Below are 21,763 nucleotides of genomic sequence, written 5' to 3'. Positions count from 1 at the left end.
ATTTTTTTCAGTAAGCCAATACAGTTAGGAAACTTTTTTATTAGCTTACCTGGTTATAGATGTAGAAGAGGGCAAAAAAGTGCCTGCATCTCACCTACAGCCATACCACATTGGATAGGCCCAATCTCGTCTGATCTTGGAAGCTAAGCAGTGTTGGGCCTGGTTAGTACTTGGGTGGGAGACCACATGGGAACACCAGGTGCTGTAGGTTTTTTCACATTACTGGCAAATTGTTTTTATTCTCTAGCTATTTAAATTGGAAACTTTTTATTTTTATTGCCAGCACAGACATTTGGAAGAGGTCAAACAGACACAATAGCCATCACCTAAAGACTTACCACACTGTTTAGGCCCAATTCCAACTGCTTTTGGCAGCTAAACAGTGTTGAGCCTCTTTTGTAGTTTAATTTAAGACCCCCTGCTAATATCATGTCCTGTAGGTCTTTTTACATTACCAACACATGATTTTTTTCAGTAAGCCAATACAGTTAGGAAACTTTTGTATTAGCTTACCTGGTGATAGAAGTAGAAGAGGGCAAAAAAGTGCTGGTATCTCACCTACAGCCATACCACATTGGATAGGCCCAATCTTGTCTGATCTTTGAAGCTAAGCAGTGTTGGGCCTGGTTAGTACTTGGGTGGGAGACCACATGGGAACACCAGGTGCTGTAGGTTTTTTCACATTACTGGCAAATTGTTTTTATTCTCTAGCTATTTAAATTGGAAACTTTTTCTTTTTATTGCCAGCACAGACATTTGGAAGAGGTCAAACAGACACAATAGCCATCACCTAAAGACTTACCACACTGTTAAGGCCCAATTCCAACTGCTTTTGGCAGCTAAACAGTGTTGAGCCTCTTTAGTAGTTTAATTTGAGACCCCCTGCTAATATCATGTCCTGTAGGTCTTTTTACATTACCAACACATGATTTTTTTCAGTAAGCCAATACAGTTAGGAAACTTTTTTATTAGCTTACCTGGTGATAGAAGTAGAAGAGGGCAAAAAAGTGCCTGTATCTCACTTACAGCCATACCACATTGGATCGGTCCAATCTCGTCTGAACTTGGAAGCTAAGCAGTGTTGGGCCTGGTTAGTACTTGGGTGGGAGACCGCATGCGAACACCAGGTGCTGTAGGTTTTTTCACATTACTGGCAAATTGTTTTTATTCTCTAGCTATTTAAATTGGAAACTTTTTCTTTTTATTGCCAGCACAGACATTTGGAAGAGGTCAAACAGACACAATAGCCATCACCTAAAGACTTACCACACTGTTTAGGCCCAATTCCAACTGCTTTTGGCAGCTAAACAGTGTTGAGCCTCTTTTGTAGTTTAATTTAAGACCCCCTGCTAATATCATGTCCTGTAGGTCTTTTTACATTACCAACACATGATTTTTTTCAGTAAGCCAATACAGTTAGGAAACTTTTTTATAAGCTTACCTGGTGATAGATGTAGAAGAGGGCAAAAAAGTGCCTGTATCTCACCTACAGCCATACCACATTGGATGGGCCCAATCTCGTCTGATCTTGGAAGCTAAGCAGTGTTGGGCCTGGTTAGTACTTGGGTGGGAGACCACATGGGAACACCAGGTGCTGTAGGTTTTTTCACATTACTGGCAAATTGTTTTTATTCTCTAGCTATTTAAATTGGAAACTTTTTCTTTTTATTGCCAGCACAGACATTTGGAAGAGGTCAAACAGACATAATAGCCATCACCTAAAGACTTACCACACTGTTTAGGCCCAATTCCAACTGCTTTTGGCAGCTAAACAGTGTTGAGCCTCTTTAGTAGTTTAATTTAAGACCCCCTGCTAATATCATGTCCTGTAGGTCTTTTTACATTACCAACACATGATTTTTTTCAGTAAGCCAATACAGTTAGGAAACTTTTGTATTAGCTTACCTGGTGATAGAAGTAGAAGAGGGCAAAAAAGTGCCTGTATCTCACCTGCATGCCATACCACATTGGATAGGCCCAATCTCGTCTGTTCTTTGAAGCTAAGCAGTGTTGGGCCTGGTTAGTACTTGGGTGGGAGACCACATGGGAACACCAGGTGCTGTAGATTTTTTCACATTACTGGCAAATTGTTTTTATTCTCTAGCTATTTAAATTGGAAACTTTTTCTTTTTATTGCCAGCACAGACATTTGGAAGAGGTCAAACACACACAATAGCCATCACCTAAAGACTTACCACACTGTTTAGGCCCAATTCCAACTGCTTTTGGCAGCTAAACAGTGTTGAGCCTCTTTAGTAGTTTAATTTAAGACCCCCTGCTAATATCATGTCCTGTAGGTCTTTTTACATTACCAACACATGATTTTTTTCAGTAAGCCAATACAGTTAGGAAACTTTTTTATTAGCTTACCTGGTTATAGATGTAGAAGAGGGCAAAAAAGTGCCTGCATCTCACCTACAGCCATACCACATTGGATAGGCCCAATCTCGTCTGATCTTGGAAGCTAAGCAGTGTTGGGCCTGGTTAGTACTTGGGTGGGAGACCACATGGGAACACCAGGTGCTGTAGGTTTTTTCACATTACTGGCAAATTGTTTTTATTCTCTAGCTATTTAAATTGGAAACTTTTTATTTTTATTGCCAGCACAGACATTTGGAAGAGGTCAAACAGACACAATAGCCATCACCTAAAGACTTACCACACTGTTTAGGCCCAATTCCAACTGCTTTTGGCAGCTAAACAGTGTTGAGCCTCTTTAGTAGTTTAATTTAAGACCCCCTGCTAATATCATGTCCTGTAGGTCTTTTTACATTACCAACACATGATTTTTTTCAGTAAGCCAATACAGTTAGGAAACTTTTTTATTAGCTTACCTGGTGATAGATGTAGAAGAGGGCAAAAAAGTGCCTGTATCTCACCTACAGCCATACCACATTGGATGGGCCAAATCTCGTCTGATCTTGGAAGCTAAGCAGTGTTGGGCCTGGTTAGTACTTGGGTGGGAGACCACATGGGAACACCAGGTGCTGTAGGTTTTTTCACATTACTGGCAAATTGTTTTTATTCTCTAGCTATTTAAATTGGAAACTTTTTCTTTTTATTGCCAGCACAGACATTTGGAAGAGGTCAAACAGACACAATAGCCATCACCTAAAGACTTACCACACTGTTTAGGCCCAATTCCAACTGCTTTTGGCAGCTAAACAGTGTTGAGCCTCTTTAGTAGTTTAATTTAAGACCCCCTGCTAATATCATGTCCTGTAGGTCTTTTTACATTACCAACACATGATTATTTTCAGTAAGCCAATACAGTTAGGAAACTTTTTTATTAGCTTACCTGGTGATAGATGTAGAAGAGGGCAAAAAAGTGCCGTTATCTCACCTACAGCCATACCACATTGGATAGGCCCAATCTCGTCTGATCTTGGAAGCTAAGCAGTGTTGGGTCTGGTTAGTACTTGGGTTGGGGACCACATGGGAACACCAGGTGCTGTAGGTTTTTTCACATTACTGGCAAATTGTTTTTATTCTCTAGCTATTTAAATTGGAAACTTTTTCTTTTTATTGCCAGCACAGACATTTGGAAGAGGTCAAACAGACACAATAGCCATCACCTAAAGACTTACCACACTGTTTAGGCCCAATTCCAACTGCTTTTGGCAGCTAAACAGTGTTGAGCCTCATTTGTAGTTTAATTTAAGACCCCCTGCTAATATCATGTCCTGTAGGTCTTTTTACATTACCAACACATGATTTTTTTCAGTAAGCCAATACAGTTAGGAAACTTTTTTATTAGCTTACCTGGTGATAGAAGTAGAAGAGGGCAAAAAAGTGCCTGTATCTCACTTACAGCCATACCACATTGGATCGGCCCAATCTCGTCCGATCTTGGAAGCTAAGCAGTGTTGGGCCTGGTTAGTACTTGGGTGGGAGACCACATGGGAACACCAGGTGCTGTAGGTTTTTTCACATTACTGGCAAATTGTTTTTATTCTCTAGCTATTTAAATTGGAAACTTTTTCTTTTTATTGCCAGCACAGACATTTGGAAGAGGTCAAACAGACACAATAGCCATCACCTAAAGACTTACCACACTGTTTAGGCCCAATTCCAACTGCTTTTGGCAGCTAAACAGTGTTGAGCCTCTTTAGTAGTTTAATTTAAGACCCCCTGCTAATATCATGTCCTGTAGGTCTTTTTACATTACCAACACATGATTTTTTCAGTAAGCCAATACAGTTAGGAAACTTTTTTATTAGCTTACCTGGTGATAGATGTAGAAGAGGGCAAAAAAGTGCCTGTATCTCACATACAGCCATACCACATTGGATAGGCCCAATCTTGACTGATCTTTGAAGCTAAGCAGTGTTGGGCCTGGTTAGTACTTGGGTGGGAGACCACATAGGAACAACTGGTGCTGTAGGTTTTTTCACATTACTGGCAAATTGTTTTTATTCTCTAGCTATTTAAATTGGAAACTTTTTCTTTTTATTGCCAGCACAGACATTTGGAAGAGGTCAAACAGACACAATAGCCATCACCTAAAGACTTACCACACTGTTTAGGCCCAATTCCAACTGCTTTTGGCAGCGAAACAGTGTTGAGCCTCATTTGTAGTTTAATTTAAGACCCCCTGCTAATATCATGTCCTGTAGGTCTTTTTACATTACCAACACATGATTTTTTTCAGTAAGCCAATACAGTTAGGAAACTTTTTTATTAGCTTACCTGGTGATAGAAGTAGAAGAGGGCAAAAAAGTGCCTGTATCTCACTTACAGCCATACCACATTGGATCGGCCCAATCTCGTCCGATCTTGGAAGCTAAGCAGTGTTGGGCCTGGTTAGTACTTGGGTGGGAGACCACATGGGAACACCAGGTGCTGTAGGTTTTTTCACATTACTGGCAAATTGTTTTTATTCTCTAGCTATTTAAATTGGAAACTTTTTCTTTTTATTGCCAGCACAGACATTTGGAAGAGGTCAAACAGACACAATAGCCATCACCTAAAGACTTACCACACTGTTTAGGCCCAATTCCAACTGCTTTTGGCAGCTAAACAGTGTTGAGCCTCTTTAGTAGTTTAATTTTAGACCCCCTGCTAATATCATGTCCTGTAGGTCTTTTTACATTACCAACACATAATTTTTTTCAGTAAGCCAATACAGTTAGGAAACTTTTTTATTAGCTAACCTGGTGATAGATGTAGAAGAGGGCAAAAAAGTGCCTGTATCTCACCTACAGCCATACCACATTGGATAGGCCCAATCTTGTCTGATCCTGGAAGCTAAGCAGTGTTTGGCCTGGTTAGTATTTGGGTGGGAGACCACATGGGAACACCAGGTGCTGTAGGTTTTTTCACATTACTGGCAAATAGTTTTTATTCTCTAGCTATTTAAATTGGAAACTTTTTCTTTTTATTGCCAGCACAGACATTTGGAAGAGGTCAAACAGACACAATAGCCATCACCTAAAGACTTACCACACTGTTTAGGCCCAATTCCAACTGCTTTTGGCAGCTAAACAGTGTTGAGCCTCTTTAGTAGTTTAATTTAAGACCCCCTGCTAATATCATGTCCTGTAGGTCTTTTTACATTACCAACACATGATTTTTTTCAGTAAGCCAATACAGTTAGGAAACTTTTTTATTAGCTTACCTGGTGATAGATGTAGAAGAGGGCAAAAAAGTGCCTGTATCTCACCTACAGCCATACCACATTGGATGGGCCAAATCTCGTCTGATCTTGGAAGCTAAGCAGTGTTGGGCCTGGTTAGTACTTGGGTGGGAGACCACATGGGAACACCAGGTGCTGTAGGTTTTTTCACATTACTGGCAAATTGTTTTTATTCTCTAGCTATTTAAATTGGAAACTTTTTCTTTTTATTGCCAGCACAGACATTTGGAAGAGGTCAAACAGACACAATAGCCATCACCTAAAGACTTACCACACTGTTTAGGCCCAATTCCAACTGCTTTTGGCAGCTAAACAGTGTTGAGCCTCTTTAGTAGTTTAATTTAAGACCCCCTGCTAATATCATGTCCTGTAGGTCTTTTTACATTACCAACACATGATTTTTTTCAGTAAGCCAATACAGTTAGGAAACTTTTTTATTAGCTTACCTGGTGATAGATGTAGAAGAGGGCAAAAAAGTGCCGTTATCTCACCTACAGCCATACCACATTGGATAGGCCCAATCTCGTCTGATCTTGGAAGCTAAGCAGTGTTGGGTCTGGTTAGTACTTGGGTTGGGGAGCACATGGGAACACCAGGTGCTGTAGGTTTTTTCACATTACTGGCAAATTGTTTTTATTCTCTAGCTATTTAAATTGGAAACTTTTTCTTTTTATTGCCAGCACAGACATTTGGAAGAGGTCAAACAGACACAATAGCCATCACCTAAAGACTTACCACACTGTTTAGGCCCAATTCCAACTGCTTTTGGCAGCTAAACAGTGTTGAGCCTCATTTGTAGTTTAATTTAAGACCCCCTGCTAATATCATGTCCTGTAGGTCTTTTTACATTACCAACACATGATTTTTTTCAGTAAGCCAATACAGTTAGGAAACTTTTTTATTAGCTTACCTGGTGATAGAAGTAGAAGAGGGCAAAAAAGTGCCTGTATCTCACTTACAGCCATACCACATTGGATCGGCCCAATCTCGTCCGATCTTGGAAGCTAAGCAGTGTTAGGCCTGTTTAGTACTTGGGTGGGAGACCACATGGGAACACCAGGTGCTGTAGGTTTTTTCACATTACTGGCAAATTGTTTTTATTCTCTAGCTATTTAAATTGGAAACTTTTTCTTTTTATTGCCAGCACAGACATTTGGAAGAGGTCAAACAGACACAATAGCCATCACCTAAAGACTTACCACACTGTTTAGGCCCAATTCCAACTGCTTTTGGCAGCTAAACAGTGTTGAGCCTCTTTAGTAGTTTAATTTAAGACCCCCTGCTAATATCATGTCCTGTAGGTCTTTTTACATTACCAACACATGATTTTTTCAGTAAGCCAATACAGTTAGGAAACTTTTTTATTAGCTTACCTGGTGATAGATGTAGAAGAGGGCAAAAAAGTGCCTGTATCTCACATACAGCCATACCACATTGGATAGGCCCAATCTTAACTGATCTTTGAAGCTAAGCAGTGTTGGGCCTGGTTAGTACTTGGGTGGGAGACCACATAGGAACAACTGGTGCTGTAGGTTTTTTCACATTACTGGCAAATTGTTTTTATTCTCTAGCTATTTAAATTGGAAACTTTTTCTTTTTATTGCCAGCACAGACATTTGGAAGAGGTCAAACAGACACAATAGCCATCACCTAAAGACTTACCACACTGTTTAGGCCCAATTCCAACTGCTTTTGGCAGCTAAACAGTGTTGAGCCTCATTTGTAGTTTAATTTAAGACCCCCTGCTAATATCATGTCCTGTAGGTCTTTTTACATTACCAACACATGATTTTTTTCAGTAAGCCAATACAGTTAGGAAACTTTTTTATTAGCTTACCTGGTGATAGAAGTAGAAGAGGGCAAAAAAGTGCCTGTATCTCACTTACAGCCATACCACATTGGATCGGCCCAATCTCGTCCGATCTTGGAAGCTAAGCAGTGTTGGGCCTGGTTAGTACTTGGGTGGGAGACCACATGGGAACACCAGGTGCTGTAGGTTTTTTCACATTACTGGCAAATTGTTTTTATTCTCTAGCTATTTAAATTGGAAACTTTTTCTTTTTATTGCCAGCACAGACATTTGGAAGAGGTCAAACAGACACAATAGCCATCACCTAAAGACTTACCACACTGTTTAGGCCCAATTCCAACTGCTTTTGGCAGCTAAACAGTGTTGAGCCTCTTTAGTAGTTTAATTTTAGACCCCCTGCTAATATCATGTCCTGTAGGTCTTTTTACATTACCAACACATGATTTTTTTCAGTAAGCCAATACAGTTAGGAAACTTTTTTATTAGCTTACCTGGTGATAGATGTAGAAGAGGGCAAAAAAGTGCCTGTATCTCACCTACAGCCATACCACATTGGATAGGCCCAATCTTGTCTGATCTTGGAAGCTAAGCAGTGTTTGGCCTGGTTAGTATTTGGGTGGGAGACCACATGGGAACACCAGGTGCTGTAGGTTTTTTCACATTACTGGCAAATAGTTTTTATTCTCTAGCTATTTAAATTGGAAACTTTTTCTTTTTATTGCCAGCACAGACATTTGGAAGAGGTCAAACAGACACAATAGCCATCACCTAAAGACTTACCACACTGTTTAGGCCCAATTCCAACTGCTTTTGGCAGCTAAACAGTGTTGAGCCTCTTTAGTAGTTTAATTTTAGACCCCCTGCTAATATCATGTCCTGTAGGTCTTTTTACATTACCAACACATGATTTTTTTCAGTAAGCCAATACAGTTAGGAAACTTTTTTATTAGCTTACCTGGTGATAGATGTAGAAGAGGGCAAAAAAGTGCCTGTATCTCACCTACAGCCATACCACATTGGATAGGCCCAATCTTGTCTGATCTTGGAAGCTAAGCAGTGTTTGGCCTGGTTAGTATTTGGGTGGGAGACCACATGGGAACACCAGGTGCTGTAGGTTTTTTCACATTACTGGCAAATAGTTTTTATTCTCTAGCTATTTAAATTGGAAACTTTTTCTTTTTATTGCCAGCACAGACATTTGGAAGAGGTCAAACAGACACAATAGCCATCACCTAAAGACTTACCACACTGTTTAGGCCCAATTCCAACTGCTTTTGGCAGCTAAACAGTGTTGAGCCTCTTTAGTAGTTTAATTTAAGACCCCCTGCTAATATCATGTCCTGTAGGTCTTTTTACATTACCAACACATGATTTTTTTCAGTAAGCCAATACAGTTAGGAAACTTTTTTATTAGCTTACCTGGTGATAGAAGTAGAAGAGGGCAAAAAAGTGCCTGTATCTCACTTACAGCCATACCACATTGGATCGGCCCAATCTCGTCCGATCTTGGAAGCTAAGCAGTGTTGGGCCTGGTTAGTACTTGGGTGGGTGACCTCATGGGAACACCAGGTGCTGTAGGTTTTTTCACATTACTGGCAAATTGTTTTTATTCTCTAGCTATTTAAATTGGAAACTTTTTCTTTTTATTGCCAGCACAGACATTTGGAAGAGGTCAAACAGACACAATAGCCATCACCTAAAGACTTACCACACTGTTTAGGCCCAATTCCAACTGCTTTTGGCAGCTAAACAGTGTTGAGCCTCTTTAGTAGTTTAATTTTAGACCCCCTGCTAATATCATGTCCTGTAGGTCTTTTTACATTACCAACACATGATTTTTTTCAGTAAGCCAATACAGTTAGGAAACTTTTTTATTAGCTTACCTGGTGATAGATGTAGAAGAGGGCAAAAAAGTGGCTGTATCTCACCTACAGCCATACCACATTGGATAGGCCCAATCTCGTCTGATCTTGGAAGCTAAGCAGTGTTTGACCTGGTTAGTACTTGGGTGGGAGACCACATGGGAACACCAGGTGCTGTGGTTTTTTTCACATTACTGGCAAATAGTTTTTATTCTCTAGCTATTTAAATTGGAAACTTTTTCTTTTTATTGCCAGCACAGACATTTGGAAGAGGTCAAACAGACACAATAGCCATCACCTAAAGACTTACCACACTGTTTAGGCCCAATTCCAACTGCTTTTGGCAGCTAAACAGTGTTGAGCCTCTTTAGTAGTTTAATTTTAGACCCCCTGCTAATATCATGTCCTGTAGGTCTTTTTACATTACCAACACATGATTTTTTTCAGTAAGCCAATACAGTTAGGAAACTTTTTTATTAGCTTACCTGGTGATAGATGTAGAAGAGTGCAAAAAAGTGCCTGTATCTCACCTACAGCCATACCACATTGGATAGGCCCAATCTCGTCTGATCTTGGAAGCTAAGCAGTGTTTGGCCTGGTTAGTACTTGGGTGGGAGACCACATTGGAACACCAGGTGCTGTGGTTTTTTTCACATTACTGGCAAATTGTTTTTATTCTCTAGCTATTTAAATTGGAAACTTTTTCTTTTTATTGCCAGCACAGACATTTGGAAGAGGTCAAACAGACACAATAGCCATCACCTAAAGACTTACCACACTGTTTAGGCCCAATTCCAACTGCTTTTGGCAGCTAAACAGTGTTGAGCCTCTTTAGTAGTTTAATTTAAGACCCCCTGCTAATATCATGTCCTGTAGGTCTTTTTACATTACCAACACATGATTTTTTTCAGTAAGCCAATACAGTTAGGAAACTTTTGTATTAGCTTACATGGTGATAGAAGTAGAAGAGGGCAAAAAAGTGCCTGTATCTTACTTACAGCCATACCACATTGGATCGGCCCAATCTCGTCCGATCTTGGAAGCTAAGCAGTGTTGGGCCGGGTTAGTACTTGGGTGGGAGACCACATGGGAACACCAGGTGCTGTAGGTTTTTTCACATTACTGGCAAATTGTTTTTATTCTCTAGCTATTTAAATTGGAAACTTTTTATTTTTATTGCCAGCACAGACATTTGGAAGAGGTCAAACAGACAAAATAGCCATCACCTAAAGACTTACCACACTGTTTAGGCCCAATTCCAACTGCTTTTGGCAGCTAAACAGTGTTGAGCCTCTTTAGTAGTTTAATTTTAGACCCCCTGCTAATATCATGTCCTGTAGGTCTTTTTACATTACCAACACATGATTTTTTTTCAGTAAGCCAATACAGTTAGGAAACTTTTGTATTAGCTTACCGGGTGATAGAAGTAGAAGAGGGCAAAAAAGTGCCTGTATCTCACCTACAGCCATACCACATTGGATAGGCCCAATCTTGTCTGATCTTGGAAGCTAAGCAGTGTTTGGCCTGGTTAGTATTTGGGTGGGAGACCACATGGGAACACCAGGTGCTGTAGGTTTTTTCACATTACTGGCAAATAGTTTTTATTCTCTAGCTATTTAAATTGGAAACTTTTTCTTTTTATTGCCAGCACAGACATTTGGAAGAGGTCAAACAGACACAATAGCCATCACCTAAAGACTTACCACACTGTTTAGGCCCAATTCCAACTGCTTTTGGCAGCTAAACAGTGTTGAGCCTCTTTAGTAGTTTAATTTAAGACCCCCTGCTAATATCATGTCCTGTAGGTCTTTTTACATTACCAACACATGATTTTTTTCAGTAAGCCAATACAGTTAGGAAACTTTTTTTATTAGCTTACCTGGTGATAGAAGTAGAAGAGGGCAAAAAAGTGCCTGTATCTCACTTACAGCCATACCACATTGGATCGGCCCAATCTCGTCCGATCTTGGAAGCTAAGCAGTGTTGGGCCTGGTTAGTACTTGGGTGGGAGACCTCATGGGAACACCAGGTGCTGTAGGTTTTTTCACATTACTGGCAAATTGTTTTTATTCTCTAGCTATTTAAATTGGAAACTTTTTCTTTTTATTGCCAGCACAGACATTTGGAAGAGGTCAAACAGACACAATAGCCATCACCTAAAGACTTACCACACTGTTTAGGCCCAATTCCAACTGCTTTTGGCAGCTAAACAGTGTTGAGCCTCTTTAGTAGTTTAATTTTAGACCCCCTGCTAATATCATGTCCTGTAGGTCTTTTTACATTACCAACACATGATTTTTTTCAGTAAGCCAATACAGTTAGGAAACTTTTTTATTAGCTTACCTGGTGATAGATGTAGAAGAGGGCAAAAAAGTGCCTGTATCTCACCTACAGCCATACCACATTGGATAGGCCCAATCTCGTCTCATCTTGGAAGCTAAGCAGTGTTTGACCTGGTTAGTACTTGGGTGGGAGACCACATGGGAACACCAGGTGCTGTGGTTTTTTTCACATTACTGGCAAATAGTTTTTATTCTCTAGCTATTTAAATTGGAAACGTTTTCTTTTTATTGCCAGCACAGACATTTGGAAGAGGTCAAACAGACACAATAGCCATCACCTAAAGACTTACCACACTGTTTAGGCCCAATTCCAACTGCTTTTGGCAGCTAAACAGTGTTGAGCCTCTTTAGTAGTTTAATTTTAGACCCCCTGCTAATATCATGTCCTGTAGGTCTTTTTACATTACCAACACATGATTTTTTTCAGTAAGCCAATACAGTTAGGAAACTTTTTTATTAGCTTACCTGGTGATAGATGTAGAAGAGTGCAAAAAAGTGCCTGTATCTCACCTACAGCCATACCACATTGAATAGGCCCAATCTCGTCTGATCTTGGAAGCTAAGCAGTGTTTGGCCTGGTTAGTACTTGGGTGGGAGACCACATGGGAACACCAGGTGCTGTGGTTTTTTTCACATTACTGGCAAATTGTTTTTATTCTCTAGCTATTTAAATTGGAAACTTTTTCTTTTTATTGCCAGCACAGACATTTGGAAGAGGTCAAACAGACACAATAGCCATCACCTAAAGACTTACCACACTGTTTAGGCCCAATTCCAACTGCTTTTGGCAGCTAAACAGTGTTGAGCCTCTTTAGTAGTTTAATTTAAGACCCCCTGCTAATATCATGTCCTGTAGGTCTTTTTACATTACCAACACATGATTTTTTTCAGTAAGCCAATACAGTTAGGAAACTTTTGTATTAGCTTACATGGTGATAGAAGTAGAAGAGGGCAAAAAAGTGCCTGTATCTCACTTACAGCCATACCACATTGGATCGGCCCAATCTCGTCCGATCTTGGAAGCTAAGCAGTGTTGGGCCGGGTTAGTACTTGGGTGGGAGACCACATGGGAACACCAGGTGCTGTAGGTTTTTTCACATTACTGGCAAATTGTTTTTATTCTCTAGCTATTTAAATTGGAAACTTTTTCTTTTTATTGCCAGCACAGACATTTGGAAGAGGTCAAACAGACACAATAGCCATCACCTAAAGACTTACCACACTGTTTAGGCCCAATTCCAACTGCTTTTGGCAGCTAAACAGTGTTGAGCCTCTTTAGTAGTTTAATTTAAGACCCCCTGCTAATATCATGTCCTGTAGGTCTTTTTACATTACCAACACATGATTTTTTTTCAGTAAGCCAATACAGTTAGGAAACTTTTGTATTAGCTTACCGGGTGATAGAAGTAGAAGAGGGCAAAAAAGTGCCTGTATCTCACCTACAGCCATACCACATTGGATAGGCCCAATCTCGTCTGGTCTTTGAAGCTAAGCAGTGTTTGGCCTGGTTAGTACTTGGGTGGGAGACCACATGGGAACACCAGGTGCTGTGGTTTTTTTCACATTACTGGCAAATTGTTTTTATTCTCTAGCTATTTAAATTGGAAACTTTTTCTTTTTATTGCCAGCACAGACATTTGGAAGAGGTCAAACAGACACAATAGCCATCACCTAAAGACTTACCACACTGTTTAGGCCCAATTCCAACTGCTTTTGGCAGCTAAACAGTGTTGAGCCTCTTTAGTAGTTTAATTTAAGACCCCCTGCTAATATCATGTCCTGTAGGTCTTTTTACATTACCAACACATGATTTTTTTCAGTAAGCCAATACAGTTAGGAAACTTTTGTATTAGCTTACATGGTGATAGAAGTAGAAGAGGGCAAAAAAGTGCCTGTATCTCACTTACAGCCATACCACATTGGATCGGCCCAATCTCGTCCGATCTTGGAAGCTAAGCAGTGTTGGGCCGGGTTAGTACTTGGGTGGGAGACCACATGGGAACACCAGGTGCTGTAGGTTTTTTCACATTACTGGCAAATTGTTTTTATTCTCTAGCTATTTAAATTGGAAACTTTTTCTTTTTATTGCCAGCACAGACATTTGGAAGAGGTCAAACAGACACAATAGCCATCACCTAAAGACTTACCACACTGTTTAGGCCCAATTCCAACTGCTTTTGGCAGCTAAACAGTGTTGAGCCTCTTTAGTAGTTTAATTTAAGACCCCCTGCTAATATCATGTCCTGTAGGTCTTTTTACATTACCAACACATGATTTTTTTTCAGTAAGCCAATACAGTTAGGAAACTTTTGTATTAGCTTACCGGGTGATAGAAGTAGAAGAGGGCAAAAAAGTGCCTGTATCTCACCTACAGCCATACCACATTGGATAGGCCCAATCTCGTCTGGTCTTTGAAGCTAAGCAGTGTTGTGCCTGGTTAGTACTTGGGTGGGAGACCACATGGGAACACCAGCTGCTGTAGATTTTTTCACATTACTGGCAAATTGTTTTTATTCTCTAGCTATTTAAATTGGAATTTTTTTTTTTTTTATTGCCAGCACAGACATTTGGAAGAGGTCAAACAGACACAATAGCCATCACCTAAAGACTTACCACACTGTTTAGGCCCAATTCCAACTGCTTTTGGCAGCTAAACAGTGTTGAGCCTCTTTAGTAGTTTAATTTAAGACCCCCTGCTAATATCATGTCCTGTAGGTCTTTTTACATTACCAACACATGATTTTTTTCAGTAAGCCAATACAGTTAGGAAACTTTTTTATTAGCTTACCTGGTGATAGAAGTAGAAGAGGGCAAAAAAGTGCCTGTATCTCACCTACAGCCATACCACATTGGATGGGCCCAATCTCGTCTGATCTTGGAAGCTAAGCAGTGTTGGGCCTGGTTAGTACTTGGGTGGGAGACCACATGGGAACACCAGGTGCTGTAGGTTTTTTCACATTACTGGCAAATTGTTTTTATTCTCTAGCTATTTAAATTGGAAACTTTTTCTTTTTATTGCCAGCACAGACATTTGGAAGAGGTCAAACAGACACAATAGCCATCACCTAAAGACTTACCACACTGTTTAGGCCCAATTCCAACTGCTTTTGGCAGCTAAACAGTGTTGAGCCTCTTTAGTAGTTTAATTTAAGACCCCCTGCTAATATCATGTCCTGTAGGTCTTTTTACATTACCAACACATGATTTTTTTCAGTAAGCCAATACAGTTAGGAAACTTTTTTATTAGCTTACCTGTTGATAGATGTAGAAGAGGGCAAAAAAGTGCCGTTATTTCACCTACAGCCATACCACATTGGATAGGCCCAATCTCGATTGATCTTGGAAGCTAAGCAGTGTTGGGTCTGGTTAGTACTTGGGTGGGGGACCACATGAGAACACCAGGTGCTGTAGGTTTTTTCACATTACTGGCAAATTGTTTTTATTCTCTAGCTATTTAAATTGGAAACTTTTTCTTTTTATTGCCAGCACAGACATTTGGAAGAGGTCAAACAGACACAATAGCCATCACCTAAAGACTTACCACACTGTTTAGGCCCAATTCCAACTGCTTTTGGCAGCTAAACAGTGTTGAGCCTCTTTTGTAGTTTAATTTAAGACCCCCTGCTAATATCATGTCCTGTAGGTCTTTTTACATTACCAACACATGATTTTTTTCAGTAAGCCAATACAGTTAGGAAACTTTTGTGTTAGCTTACCTGGTGATAGAAGTAGAAGAGGGCAAAAAAGTGCCTGTATCTCACATACAGCCATACCACATTGGATAGGCCCAATCTCGTTTGTTCTTTGAAGCTAAGCAGTGTTGGGCCTGGTTAGTACTTGGGTGGGAGACCACATGGGAACACCAGGTGCTGTAGGTTTTTTCACATTACTGGCAAATTGTTTTTATTCTCTAGCTATTTAAATTGGAAACTTTTTCTTTTTATTGCCAGCACAGACATTTGGAAGAGGTCAAACAGACACAATAGCCATCACCTAAAGACTTACCACACTGTTTAGGCCCAATTCCAACTGCTTTTGGCAGCTAAACAGTGTTGAGCCTCTTTAGTAGTTTAATTTAAGACCCCCTGCTAATATCATGTCCTGTAGGTCTTTTTACATTACCAACACATGATTTTTTTCAGTAAGCCAATACAGTTAGGAAACATTTTTATTAGCTTACCTGGTGATAGAAGTAGAAGAGGGCAAAAAAGTGCCTGTATCTCACCTACAGCCATACCACATTGGATAGGCCCAATCTCGTCTGATCTTGGAAGCTAAGCAGTGTTGGGCCTGGTTAGTACTTGGGTGGGAGACCACATGGGAACAACAGGTGCAGTAGGTTTTTTCACATTACTGGCAAATTGTTTTTAATCTCTAGCAATTTAAATTGGAAACTTTTTCTTTTTATTGCCAGCACAGACATTTGGAAGAGGTCAAACAGACACAATAGCCATCACCTAAAGACTTACCACACTGTTTAGGCCCAATTCCAACTGCTTTTGGCAGCTAAACAGTGTTGAGCCTCTTTAGTAGTTTAATTTAAGACCCCCTGCTAATATCATGTCCTGTAGGTCTTTTTACATTACCAACACATGATTTTTTTCAGTAAGCCAATACAGTTTGGAAACTTTTTTATTAGCTTACCTGGTGATAGATGTAGAAGAGGGCAAAAAAGTGCCTGTACCTCACCTACAGCCATACCACATTGGATAGGCCCAATCTCGTCTGATCTTGGAAGCTAAGCAGTGTTGCGCCTTGTTAGTACTTGGGTGGGAGACCACATGGGAACACCACGTGCTGTAGGTTTTTTCACATTACTTGCAAATTGTTTTTATTCTCTAGCTATTTAAATTGGAAACTTTTTTTCTTTTTATTGCCAGCACAGACATTTGGAAGAGGTCAAACAGACACAATAGCCATCACCTAAAGACTTACCACACTGTTTAGGCCCAATTCCAACTGCTTTTGGCAGCTAAACAGTGTTGAGCCTCTTTTGTAGTTTAATTTAAGACCCCCTGCTAATATCATGTCCTGTAGGTCTTTTTACATTACCAACACATGATTTTTTTCAGTAAGCCAATACAGTTAGGAAACTTTTGTATTAGCTTACCGGGTGATAGAAGTAGAAGAGGGCAAAAAAGTGCCTGTATCTCGCCTACAGCCATATTACATTGGATAGGCCCAATCTCGTCTGATCTTTGAAGCTAAGCAGTGTTGGGCCTGGTTAGTACTTGGGTGGGAGACCACATGGGAACACCAGGTGCTGTAGGTTTTTTCACATTACTGGCAAATAGTTTTTATTCTCTAGCTATTTAAATTGGAAACTTTTTCTTTTTATTGCCAGCACAGACATTTGGAAGAGGTCAAACAGACACAATAGCCATCACCTAAAGACTTACCACACTGTTTAGGCCCAATTCCAACTGCTTTTGGCAGCTAAACAGTGTTGAGCCTCTTTAGTAGTTTAATTTAAGACCCCCTGCTAATATCATGTCCTGTAGGTCTTTTTACATTACCAACACATGATTTTTTTCAGTAAGCCAATACAGTTAGGAAACTTTTTTTATTAGCTTACCTGGTGATAGAAGTAGAAGAGGGCAAAAAAGTGCCTGTATCTCACTTACAGCCATACCACATTGGATCGGCCCAATCTCGTCCGATCTTGGAAGCTAAGCAGTGTTGGGCCTGGTTAGTACTTGGGTGGGAGACCTCATGGGAACACCAGGTGCTGTAGGTTTTTTCACATTACTGGCAAATTGTTTTTATTCTCTAGCTATTTAAATTGGAAACTTTTTCTTTTTATTGCCAGCACAGACATTTGGAAGAGGTCAAACAGACACAATAGCCATCACCTAAAGACTTACCACACTGTTTAGGCCCAATTCCAACTGCTTTTGGCAGCTAAACAGTGTTGAGCCTCTTTAGTAGTTTAATTTTAGACCCCCTGCTAATATCATGTCCTGTAGGTCTTTTTACATTACCAACACATGATTTTTTTCAGTAAGCCAATACAGTTAGGAAACTTTTTTATTAGCTTACCTGGTGATAGATGTAGAAGAGGGCAAAAAAGTGCCTGTATCTCACCTACAGCCATACCACATTGGATAGGCCCAATCTCGTCTCATCTTGGAAGCTAAGCAGTGTTTGACCTGGTTAGTACTTGGGTGGGAGACCACATGGGAACACCAGGTGCTGTGGTTTTTTTCACATTACTGGCAAATAGTTTTTATTCTCTAGCTATTTAAATTGGAAACGTTTTCTTTTTATTGCCAGCACAGACATTTGGAAGAGGTCAAACAGACACAATAGCCATCACCTAAAGACTTACCACACTGTTTAGGCCCAATTCCAACTGCTTTTGGCAGCTAAACAGTGTTGAGCCTCTTTAGTAGTTTAATTTTAGACCCCCTGCTAATATCATGTCCTGTAGGTCTTTTTACATTACCAACACATGATTTTTTTCAGTAAGCCAATACAGTTAGGAAACTTTTTTATTAGCTTACCTGGTGATAGATGTAGAAGAGTGCAAAAAAGTGCCTGTATCTCACCTACAGCCATACCACATTGGATAGGCCCAATCTCGTCTGATCTTGGAAGCTAAGCAGTGTTTGGCCTGGTTAGTACTTGGGTGGGAGACCACATGGGAACACCAGGTGCTGTGGTTTTTTTCACATTACTGGCAAATTGTTTTTATTCTCTAGCTATTTAAATTGGAAACTTTTTCTTTTTATTGCCAGCACAGACATTTGGAAGAGGTCAAACAGACACAATAGCCATCACCTAAAGACTTACCACACTGTTTAGGCCCAATTCCAACTGCTTTTGGCAGCTAAACAGTGTTGAGCCTCTTTAGTAGTTTAATTTAAGACCCCCTGCTAATATCATGTCCTGTAGGTCTTTTTACATTACCAACACATGATTTTTTTCAGTAAGCCAATACAGTTAGGAAACTTTTGTATTAGCTTACATGGTGATAGAAGTAGAAGAGGGCAAAAAAGTGCCTGTATCTCACTTACAGCCATACCACATTGGATCGGCCCAATCTCGTCCGATCTTGGAAGCTAAGCAGTGTTGGGCCGGGTTAGTACTTGGGTGGGAGACCACATGGGAACACCAGGTGCTGTAGGTTTTTTCACATTACTGGCAAATTGTTTTTATTCTCTAGCTATTTAAATTGGAAACTTTTTCTTTTTATTGCCAGCACAGACATTTGGAAGAGGTCAAACAGACACAATAGCCATCACCTAAAGACTTACCACACTGTTTAGGCCCAATTCCAACTGCTTTTGGCAGCTAAACAGTGTTGAGCCTCTTTAGTAGTTTAATTTAAGACCCCCTGCTAATATCATGTCCTGTAGGTCTTTTTACATTACCAACACATGATTTTTTTTCAGTAAGCCAATACAGTTAGGAAACTTTTGTATTAGCTTACCGGGTGATAGAAGTAGAAGAGGGCAAAAAAGTGCCTGTATCTCACCTACAGCCATACCACATTGGATAGGCCCAATCTCGTCTGGTCTTTGAAGCTAAGCAGTGTTTGGCCTGGTTAGTACTTGGGTGGGAGACCACATGGGAACACCAGGTGCTGTGGTTTTTTTCACATTACTGGCAAATTGTTTTTATTCTCTAGCTATTTAAATTGGAAACTTTTTCTTTTTATTGCCAGCACAGACATTTGGAAGAGGTCAAACAGACACAATAGCCATCACCTAAAGACTTACCACACTGTTTAGGCCCAATTCCAACTGCTTTTGGCAGCTAAACAGTGTTGAGCCTCTTTAGTAGTTTAATTTAAGACCCCCTGCTAATATCATGTCCTGTAGGTCTTTTTACATTACCAACACATGATTTTTTTCAGTAAGCCAATACAGTTAGGAAACTTTTGTATTAGCTTACATGGTGATAGAAGTAGAAGAGGGCAAAAAAGTGCCTGTATCTCACTTACAGCCATACCACATTGGATCGGCCCAATCTCGTCCGATCTTGGAAGCTAAGCAGTGTTGGGCCGGGTTAGTACTTGGGTGGGAGACCACATGGGAACACCAGGTGCTGTAGGTTTTTTCACATTACTGGCAAATTGTTTTTATTCTCTAGCTATTTAAATTGGAAACTTTTTCTTTTTATTGCCAGCACAGACATTTGGAAGAGGTCAAACAGACACAATAGCCATCACCTAAAGACTTACCACACTGTTTAGGCCCAATTCCAACTGCTTTTGGCAGCTAAACAGTGTTGAGCCTCTTTAGTAGTTTAATTTAAGACCCCCTGCTAATATCATGTCCTGTAGGTCTTTTTACATTACCAACACATGATTTTTTTTCAGTAAGCCAATACAGTTAGGAAACTTTTGTATTAGCTTACCGGGTGATAGAAGTAGAAGAGGGCAAAAAAGTGCCTGTATCTCACCTACAGCCATACCACATTGGATAGGCCCAATCTCGTCTGGTCTTTGAAGCTAAGCAGTGTTGGGCCTGGTTAGTACTTGGGTGGGAGACCACATGGGAACACCAGCTGCTGTAGATTTTTTCACATTACTGGCAAATTGTTTTTATTCTCTAGCTATTTAAATTGGAATTTTTTTTTTTTTTATTGCCAGCACAGACATTTGGAAGAGGTCAAACAGACACAATAGCCATCACCTAAAGACTTACCACACTGTTTAGGCCCAATTCCAACTGCTTTTGGCAGCTAAACAGTGTTGAGCCTCTTTAGTAGTTTAATTTAAGACCCCCTGCTAATATCATGTCCTGTAGGTCTTTTTACATTACCAACACATGATTTTTTTCAGTAAGCCAATACAGTTAGGAAACTTTTTTATTAGCTTACCTGGTGATAGAAGTAGAAGAGGGCAAAAAAGTGCCTGTATCTCACCTACAGCCATACCACATTGGATGGGCCCAATCTCGTCTGATCTTGGAAGCTAAGCAGTGTTGGGCCTGGTTAGTACTTGGGTGGGAGACCACATGGGAACACCAGGTGCTGTAGGTTTTTTCACATTACTGGCAAATTGTTTTTATTCTCTAGCTATTTAAATTGGAAACTTTTTCTTTTTATTGCCAGCACAGACATTTGGAAGAGGTCAAACAGACACAATAGCCATCACCTAAAGACTTACCACACTGTTTAGGCCCAATTCCAACTGCTTTTGGCAGCTAAACAGTGTTGAGCCTCTTTAGTAGTTTAATTTAAGACCCCCTGCTAATATCATGTCCTGTAGGTCTTTTTACATTACCAACACATGATTTTTTTCAGTAAGCCAATACAGTTAGGAAACTTTTTTATTAGCTTACCTGGTGATAGATGTAGAAGAGGGCAAAAAAGTGCCGTTATTTCACCTACAGCCATACCACATTGGATAGGCCCAATCTCGATTGATCTTGGAAGCTAAGCAGTGTTGGGTCTGGTTAGTACTTGGGTGGGGGACCACATGGGAACACCAGGTGCTGTAGGTTTTTTCACATTACTGGCAAATTGTTTTTATTCTCTAGCTATTTAAATTGGAAACTTTTTCTTTTTATTGCCAGCACAGACATTTGGAAGAGGTCAAACAGACACAATAGCCATCACCTAAAGACTTACCACATTGTTTAGGCCCAATTCCAACTGCTTTTGGCAGCTAAACAGTGTTGAACCTCTTTTTTTAGTTTAATTTAAGACCCCCTGCTAATATCATGTCCTGTAGGTCTTTTTACATTACCAACACATGATTTTTTTCAGTAAGCAAATACAGTTAGGAAACTTTTGTGTTAGCTTACCTGGTGATAGAAGTAGAAGAGGGCAAAAAAGTGCCTGTATCTCACCTACAGCCATACCACATTGGATAGGCCCAATCTCGTTTGTTCTTTGAAGCTAAGCAGTGTTGGGCCTGGTTAGTACTTGGGTGGGAGACCACATGGGAACACCAGGTGCTGTAGATTTTTTCACATTACTTGCAAATTGTTTTTATTCTCTAGCTATTTAAATTGGAAACTTTTTCTTTTTATTGCCAGTACAGACATTTGGAAGAGGTCAAACAGACACAATAGCCATCACCTAAAGACTTACCACACTGTTTAGGCCCAATTCCAACTGCTTTTGGCAGCTAAACAGTGTTGAGCCTCTTTAGTAGTTTAAT

At 40.1% G+C, this 21,763-nt stretch overlaps 19 non-coding genes and 28 pseudogenes across 19 annotated transcripts; all 47 read left to right on the top strand.

The window, feature by feature from the left end:
* Nucleotides 1–92: 92 nt before the first annotated feature.
* LOC146033241 (5S ribosomal RNA) lies at nt 93–211 on the top strand. Its single transcript, XR_014458656.1, has one exon. It is a non-coding gene; the product is annotated as a 5S ribosomal RNA (ribosomal RNA).
* Nucleotides 212–556: 345 nt separating this feature from the next.
* Nucleotides 557–675, top strand: LOC146035349 (5S ribosomal RNA; annotated as a pseudogene).
* A 345-nt stretch (nt 676–1,020) lies between these two features.
* On the top strand, nt 1,021–1,139 carry LOC146035252 (5S ribosomal RNA; annotated as a pseudogene).
* Nucleotides 1,140–1,484: 345 nt separating this feature from the next.
* Nucleotides 1,485–1,603, top strand: LOC146041564 (5S ribosomal RNA). Its single transcript, XR_014463507.1, has one exon. It is a non-coding gene; the product is annotated as a 5S ribosomal RNA (ribosomal RNA).
* A 345-nt stretch (nt 1,604–1,948) lies between these two features.
* On the top strand, nt 1,949–2,068 carry LOC146038353 (5S ribosomal RNA; annotated as a pseudogene).
* A 345-nt stretch (nt 2,069–2,413) lies between these two features.
* LOC146033119 (5S ribosomal RNA) lies at nt 2,414–2,532 on the top strand. Its single transcript, XR_014458535.1, has one exon. It is a non-coding gene; the product is annotated as a 5S ribosomal RNA (ribosomal RNA).
* A 345-nt stretch (nt 2,533–2,877) lies between these two features.
* On the top strand, nt 2,878–2,996 carry LOC146046066 (5S ribosomal RNA). The gene has a single exon (XR_014465736.1). It is a non-coding gene; the product is annotated as a 5S ribosomal RNA (ribosomal RNA).
* Nucleotides 2,997–3,341: 345 nt separating this feature from the next.
* Nucleotides 3,342–3,460, top strand: LOC146035752 (5S ribosomal RNA; annotated as a pseudogene).
* A 345-nt stretch (nt 3,461–3,805) lies between these two features.
* Nucleotides 3,806–3,924, top strand: LOC146045779 (5S ribosomal RNA). Its single transcript, XR_014465598.1, has one exon. It is a non-coding gene; the product is annotated as a 5S ribosomal RNA (ribosomal RNA).
* A 344-nt stretch (nt 3,925–4,268) lies between these two features.
* On the top strand, nt 4,269–4,387 carry LOC146038166 (5S ribosomal RNA; annotated as a pseudogene).
* A 345-nt stretch (nt 4,388–4,732) lies between these two features.
* On the top strand, nt 4,733–4,851 carry LOC146045745 (5S ribosomal RNA). The gene has a single exon (XR_014465583.1). It is a non-coding gene; the product is annotated as a 5S ribosomal RNA (ribosomal RNA).
* A 345-nt stretch (nt 4,852–5,196) lies between these two features.
* Nucleotides 5,197–5,315, top strand: LOC146037526 (5S ribosomal RNA; annotated as a pseudogene).
* A 345-nt stretch (nt 5,316–5,660) lies between these two features.
* On the top strand, nt 5,661–5,779 carry LOC146046060 (5S ribosomal RNA). The gene has a single exon (XR_014465734.1). It is a non-coding gene; the product is annotated as a 5S ribosomal RNA (ribosomal RNA).
* A 345-nt stretch (nt 5,780–6,124) lies between these two features.
* Nucleotides 6,125–6,243, top strand: LOC146037050 (5S ribosomal RNA; annotated as a pseudogene).
* A 345-nt stretch (nt 6,244–6,588) lies between these two features.
* LOC146035616 (5S ribosomal RNA) lies at nt 6,589–6,707 on the top strand (annotated as a pseudogene).
* Nucleotides 6,708–7,051: 344 nt separating this feature from the next.
* Nucleotides 7,052–7,170, top strand: LOC146037978 (5S ribosomal RNA; annotated as a pseudogene).
* Nucleotides 7,171–7,515: 345 nt separating this feature from the next.
* Nucleotides 7,516–7,634, top strand: LOC146045690 (5S ribosomal RNA). The gene has a single exon (XR_014465564.1). It is a non-coding gene; the product is annotated as a 5S ribosomal RNA (ribosomal RNA).
* Nucleotides 7,635–7,979: 345 nt separating this feature from the next.
* LOC146036373 (5S ribosomal RNA) lies at nt 7,980–8,098 on the top strand (annotated as a pseudogene).
* Nucleotides 8,099–8,443: 345 nt separating this feature from the next.
* LOC146036370 (5S ribosomal RNA) lies at nt 8,444–8,562 on the top strand (annotated as a pseudogene).
* A 345-nt stretch (nt 8,563–8,907) lies between these two features.
* Nucleotides 8,908–9,026, top strand: LOC146041517 (5S ribosomal RNA). Its single transcript, XR_014463497.1, has one exon. It is a non-coding gene; the product is annotated as a 5S ribosomal RNA (ribosomal RNA).
* A 345-nt stretch (nt 9,027–9,371) lies between these two features.
* LOC146036262 (5S ribosomal RNA) lies at nt 9,372–9,490 on the top strand (annotated as a pseudogene).
* A 345-nt stretch (nt 9,491–9,835) lies between these two features.
* On the top strand, nt 9,836–9,954 carry LOC146036359 (5S ribosomal RNA; annotated as a pseudogene).
* Nucleotides 9,955–10,299: 345 nt separating this feature from the next.
* LOC146043865 (5S ribosomal RNA) lies at nt 10,300–10,418 on the top strand. The gene has a single exon (XR_014464785.1). It is a non-coding gene; the product is annotated as a 5S ribosomal RNA (ribosomal RNA).
* Nucleotides 10,419–10,764: 346 nt separating this feature from the next.
* Nucleotides 10,765–10,883, top strand: LOC146036363 (5S ribosomal RNA; annotated as a pseudogene).
* A 346-nt stretch (nt 10,884–11,229) lies between these two features.
* LOC146042816 (5S ribosomal RNA) lies at nt 11,230–11,348 on the top strand. Its single transcript, XR_014464026.1, has one exon. It is a non-coding gene; the product is annotated as a 5S ribosomal RNA (ribosomal RNA).
* A 345-nt stretch (nt 11,349–11,693) lies between these two features.
* On the top strand, nt 11,694–11,812 carry LOC146038044 (5S ribosomal RNA; annotated as a pseudogene).
* A 345-nt stretch (nt 11,813–12,157) lies between these two features.
* LOC146035613 (5S ribosomal RNA) lies at nt 12,158–12,276 on the top strand (annotated as a pseudogene).
* Nucleotides 12,277–12,621: 345 nt separating this feature from the next.
* On the top strand, nt 12,622–12,740 carry LOC146043744 (5S ribosomal RNA). The gene has a single exon (XR_014464741.1). It is a non-coding gene; the product is annotated as a 5S ribosomal RNA (ribosomal RNA).
* Nucleotides 12,741–13,086: 346 nt separating this feature from the next.
* LOC146037349 (5S ribosomal RNA) lies at nt 13,087–13,205 on the top strand (annotated as a pseudogene).
* Nucleotides 13,206–13,550: 345 nt separating this feature from the next.
* On the top strand, nt 13,551–13,669 carry LOC146043623 (5S ribosomal RNA). The gene has a single exon (XR_014464620.1). It is a non-coding gene; the product is annotated as a 5S ribosomal RNA (ribosomal RNA).
* Nucleotides 13,670–14,015: 346 nt separating this feature from the next.
* LOC146038717 (5S ribosomal RNA) lies at nt 14,016–14,134 on the top strand (annotated as a pseudogene).
* Nucleotides 14,135–14,480: 346 nt separating this feature from the next.
* LOC146041510 (5S ribosomal RNA) lies at nt 14,481–14,599 on the top strand. The gene has a single exon (XR_014463496.1). It is a non-coding gene; the product is annotated as a 5S ribosomal RNA (ribosomal RNA).
* Nucleotides 14,600–14,944: 345 nt separating this feature from the next.
* LOC146035483 (5S ribosomal RNA) lies at nt 14,945–15,063 on the top strand (annotated as a pseudogene).
* Nucleotides 15,064–15,408: 345 nt separating this feature from the next.
* LOC146036391 (5S ribosomal RNA) lies at nt 15,409–15,527 on the top strand (annotated as a pseudogene).
* A 345-nt stretch (nt 15,528–15,872) lies between these two features.
* LOC146034180 (5S ribosomal RNA) lies at nt 15,873–15,991 on the top strand. The gene has a single exon (XR_014459592.1). It is a non-coding gene; the product is annotated as a 5S ribosomal RNA (ribosomal RNA).
* Nucleotides 15,992–16,336: 345 nt separating this feature from the next.
* Nucleotides 16,337–16,455, top strand: LOC146037426 (5S ribosomal RNA; annotated as a pseudogene).
* A 347-nt stretch (nt 16,456–16,802) lies between these two features.
* LOC146036227 (5S ribosomal RNA) lies at nt 16,803–16,921 on the top strand (annotated as a pseudogene).
* A 346-nt stretch (nt 16,922–17,267) lies between these two features.
* On the top strand, nt 17,268–17,386 carry LOC146042766 (5S ribosomal RNA). The gene has a single exon (XR_014464009.1). It is a non-coding gene; the product is annotated as a 5S ribosomal RNA (ribosomal RNA).
* A 345-nt stretch (nt 17,387–17,731) lies between these two features.
* Nucleotides 17,732–17,850, top strand: LOC146038033 (5S ribosomal RNA; annotated as a pseudogene).
* A 345-nt stretch (nt 17,851–18,195) lies between these two features.
* LOC146035649 (5S ribosomal RNA) lies at nt 18,196–18,314 on the top strand (annotated as a pseudogene).
* A 345-nt stretch (nt 18,315–18,659) lies between these two features.
* On the top strand, nt 18,660–18,778 carry LOC146043501 (5S ribosomal RNA). Its single transcript, XR_014464499.1, has one exon. It is a non-coding gene; the product is annotated as a 5S ribosomal RNA (ribosomal RNA).
* A 346-nt stretch (nt 18,779–19,124) lies between these two features.
* LOC146037327 (5S ribosomal RNA) lies at nt 19,125–19,243 on the top strand (annotated as a pseudogene).
* Nucleotides 19,244–19,588: 345 nt separating this feature from the next.
* LOC146043380 (5S ribosomal RNA) lies at nt 19,589–19,707 on the top strand. The gene has a single exon (XR_014464378.1). It is a non-coding gene; the product is annotated as a 5S ribosomal RNA (ribosomal RNA).
* Nucleotides 19,708–20,053: 346 nt separating this feature from the next.
* Nucleotides 20,054–20,172, top strand: LOC146037382 (5S ribosomal RNA; annotated as a pseudogene).
* Nucleotides 20,173–20,518: 346 nt separating this feature from the next.
* Nucleotides 20,519–20,637, top strand: LOC146041434 (5S ribosomal RNA). The gene has a single exon (XR_014463484.1). It is a non-coding gene; the product is annotated as a 5S ribosomal RNA (ribosomal RNA).
* A 345-nt stretch (nt 20,638–20,982) lies between these two features.
* On the top strand, nt 20,983–21,101 carry LOC146035307 (5S ribosomal RNA; annotated as a pseudogene).
* Nucleotides 21,102–21,447: 346 nt separating this feature from the next.
* On the top strand, nt 21,448–21,566 carry LOC146036322 (5S ribosomal RNA; annotated as a pseudogene).
* The last annotated feature ends 197 nt before the right edge of the window (nt 21,567–21,763 follow it).

The sequence above is a fragment of the Crinia signifera genome, chromosome 1, assembly GCF_055691185.1.
Source record: "Crinia signifera chromosome 1, ASM5569118v1, whole genome shotgun sequence".
Lineage (NCBI taxonomy): Eukaryota > Metazoa > Chordata > Amphibia > Anura > Myobatrachidae > Crinia > Crinia signifera.
This window is presented reverse-complemented; position numbering and strand designations above follow the sequence as displayed.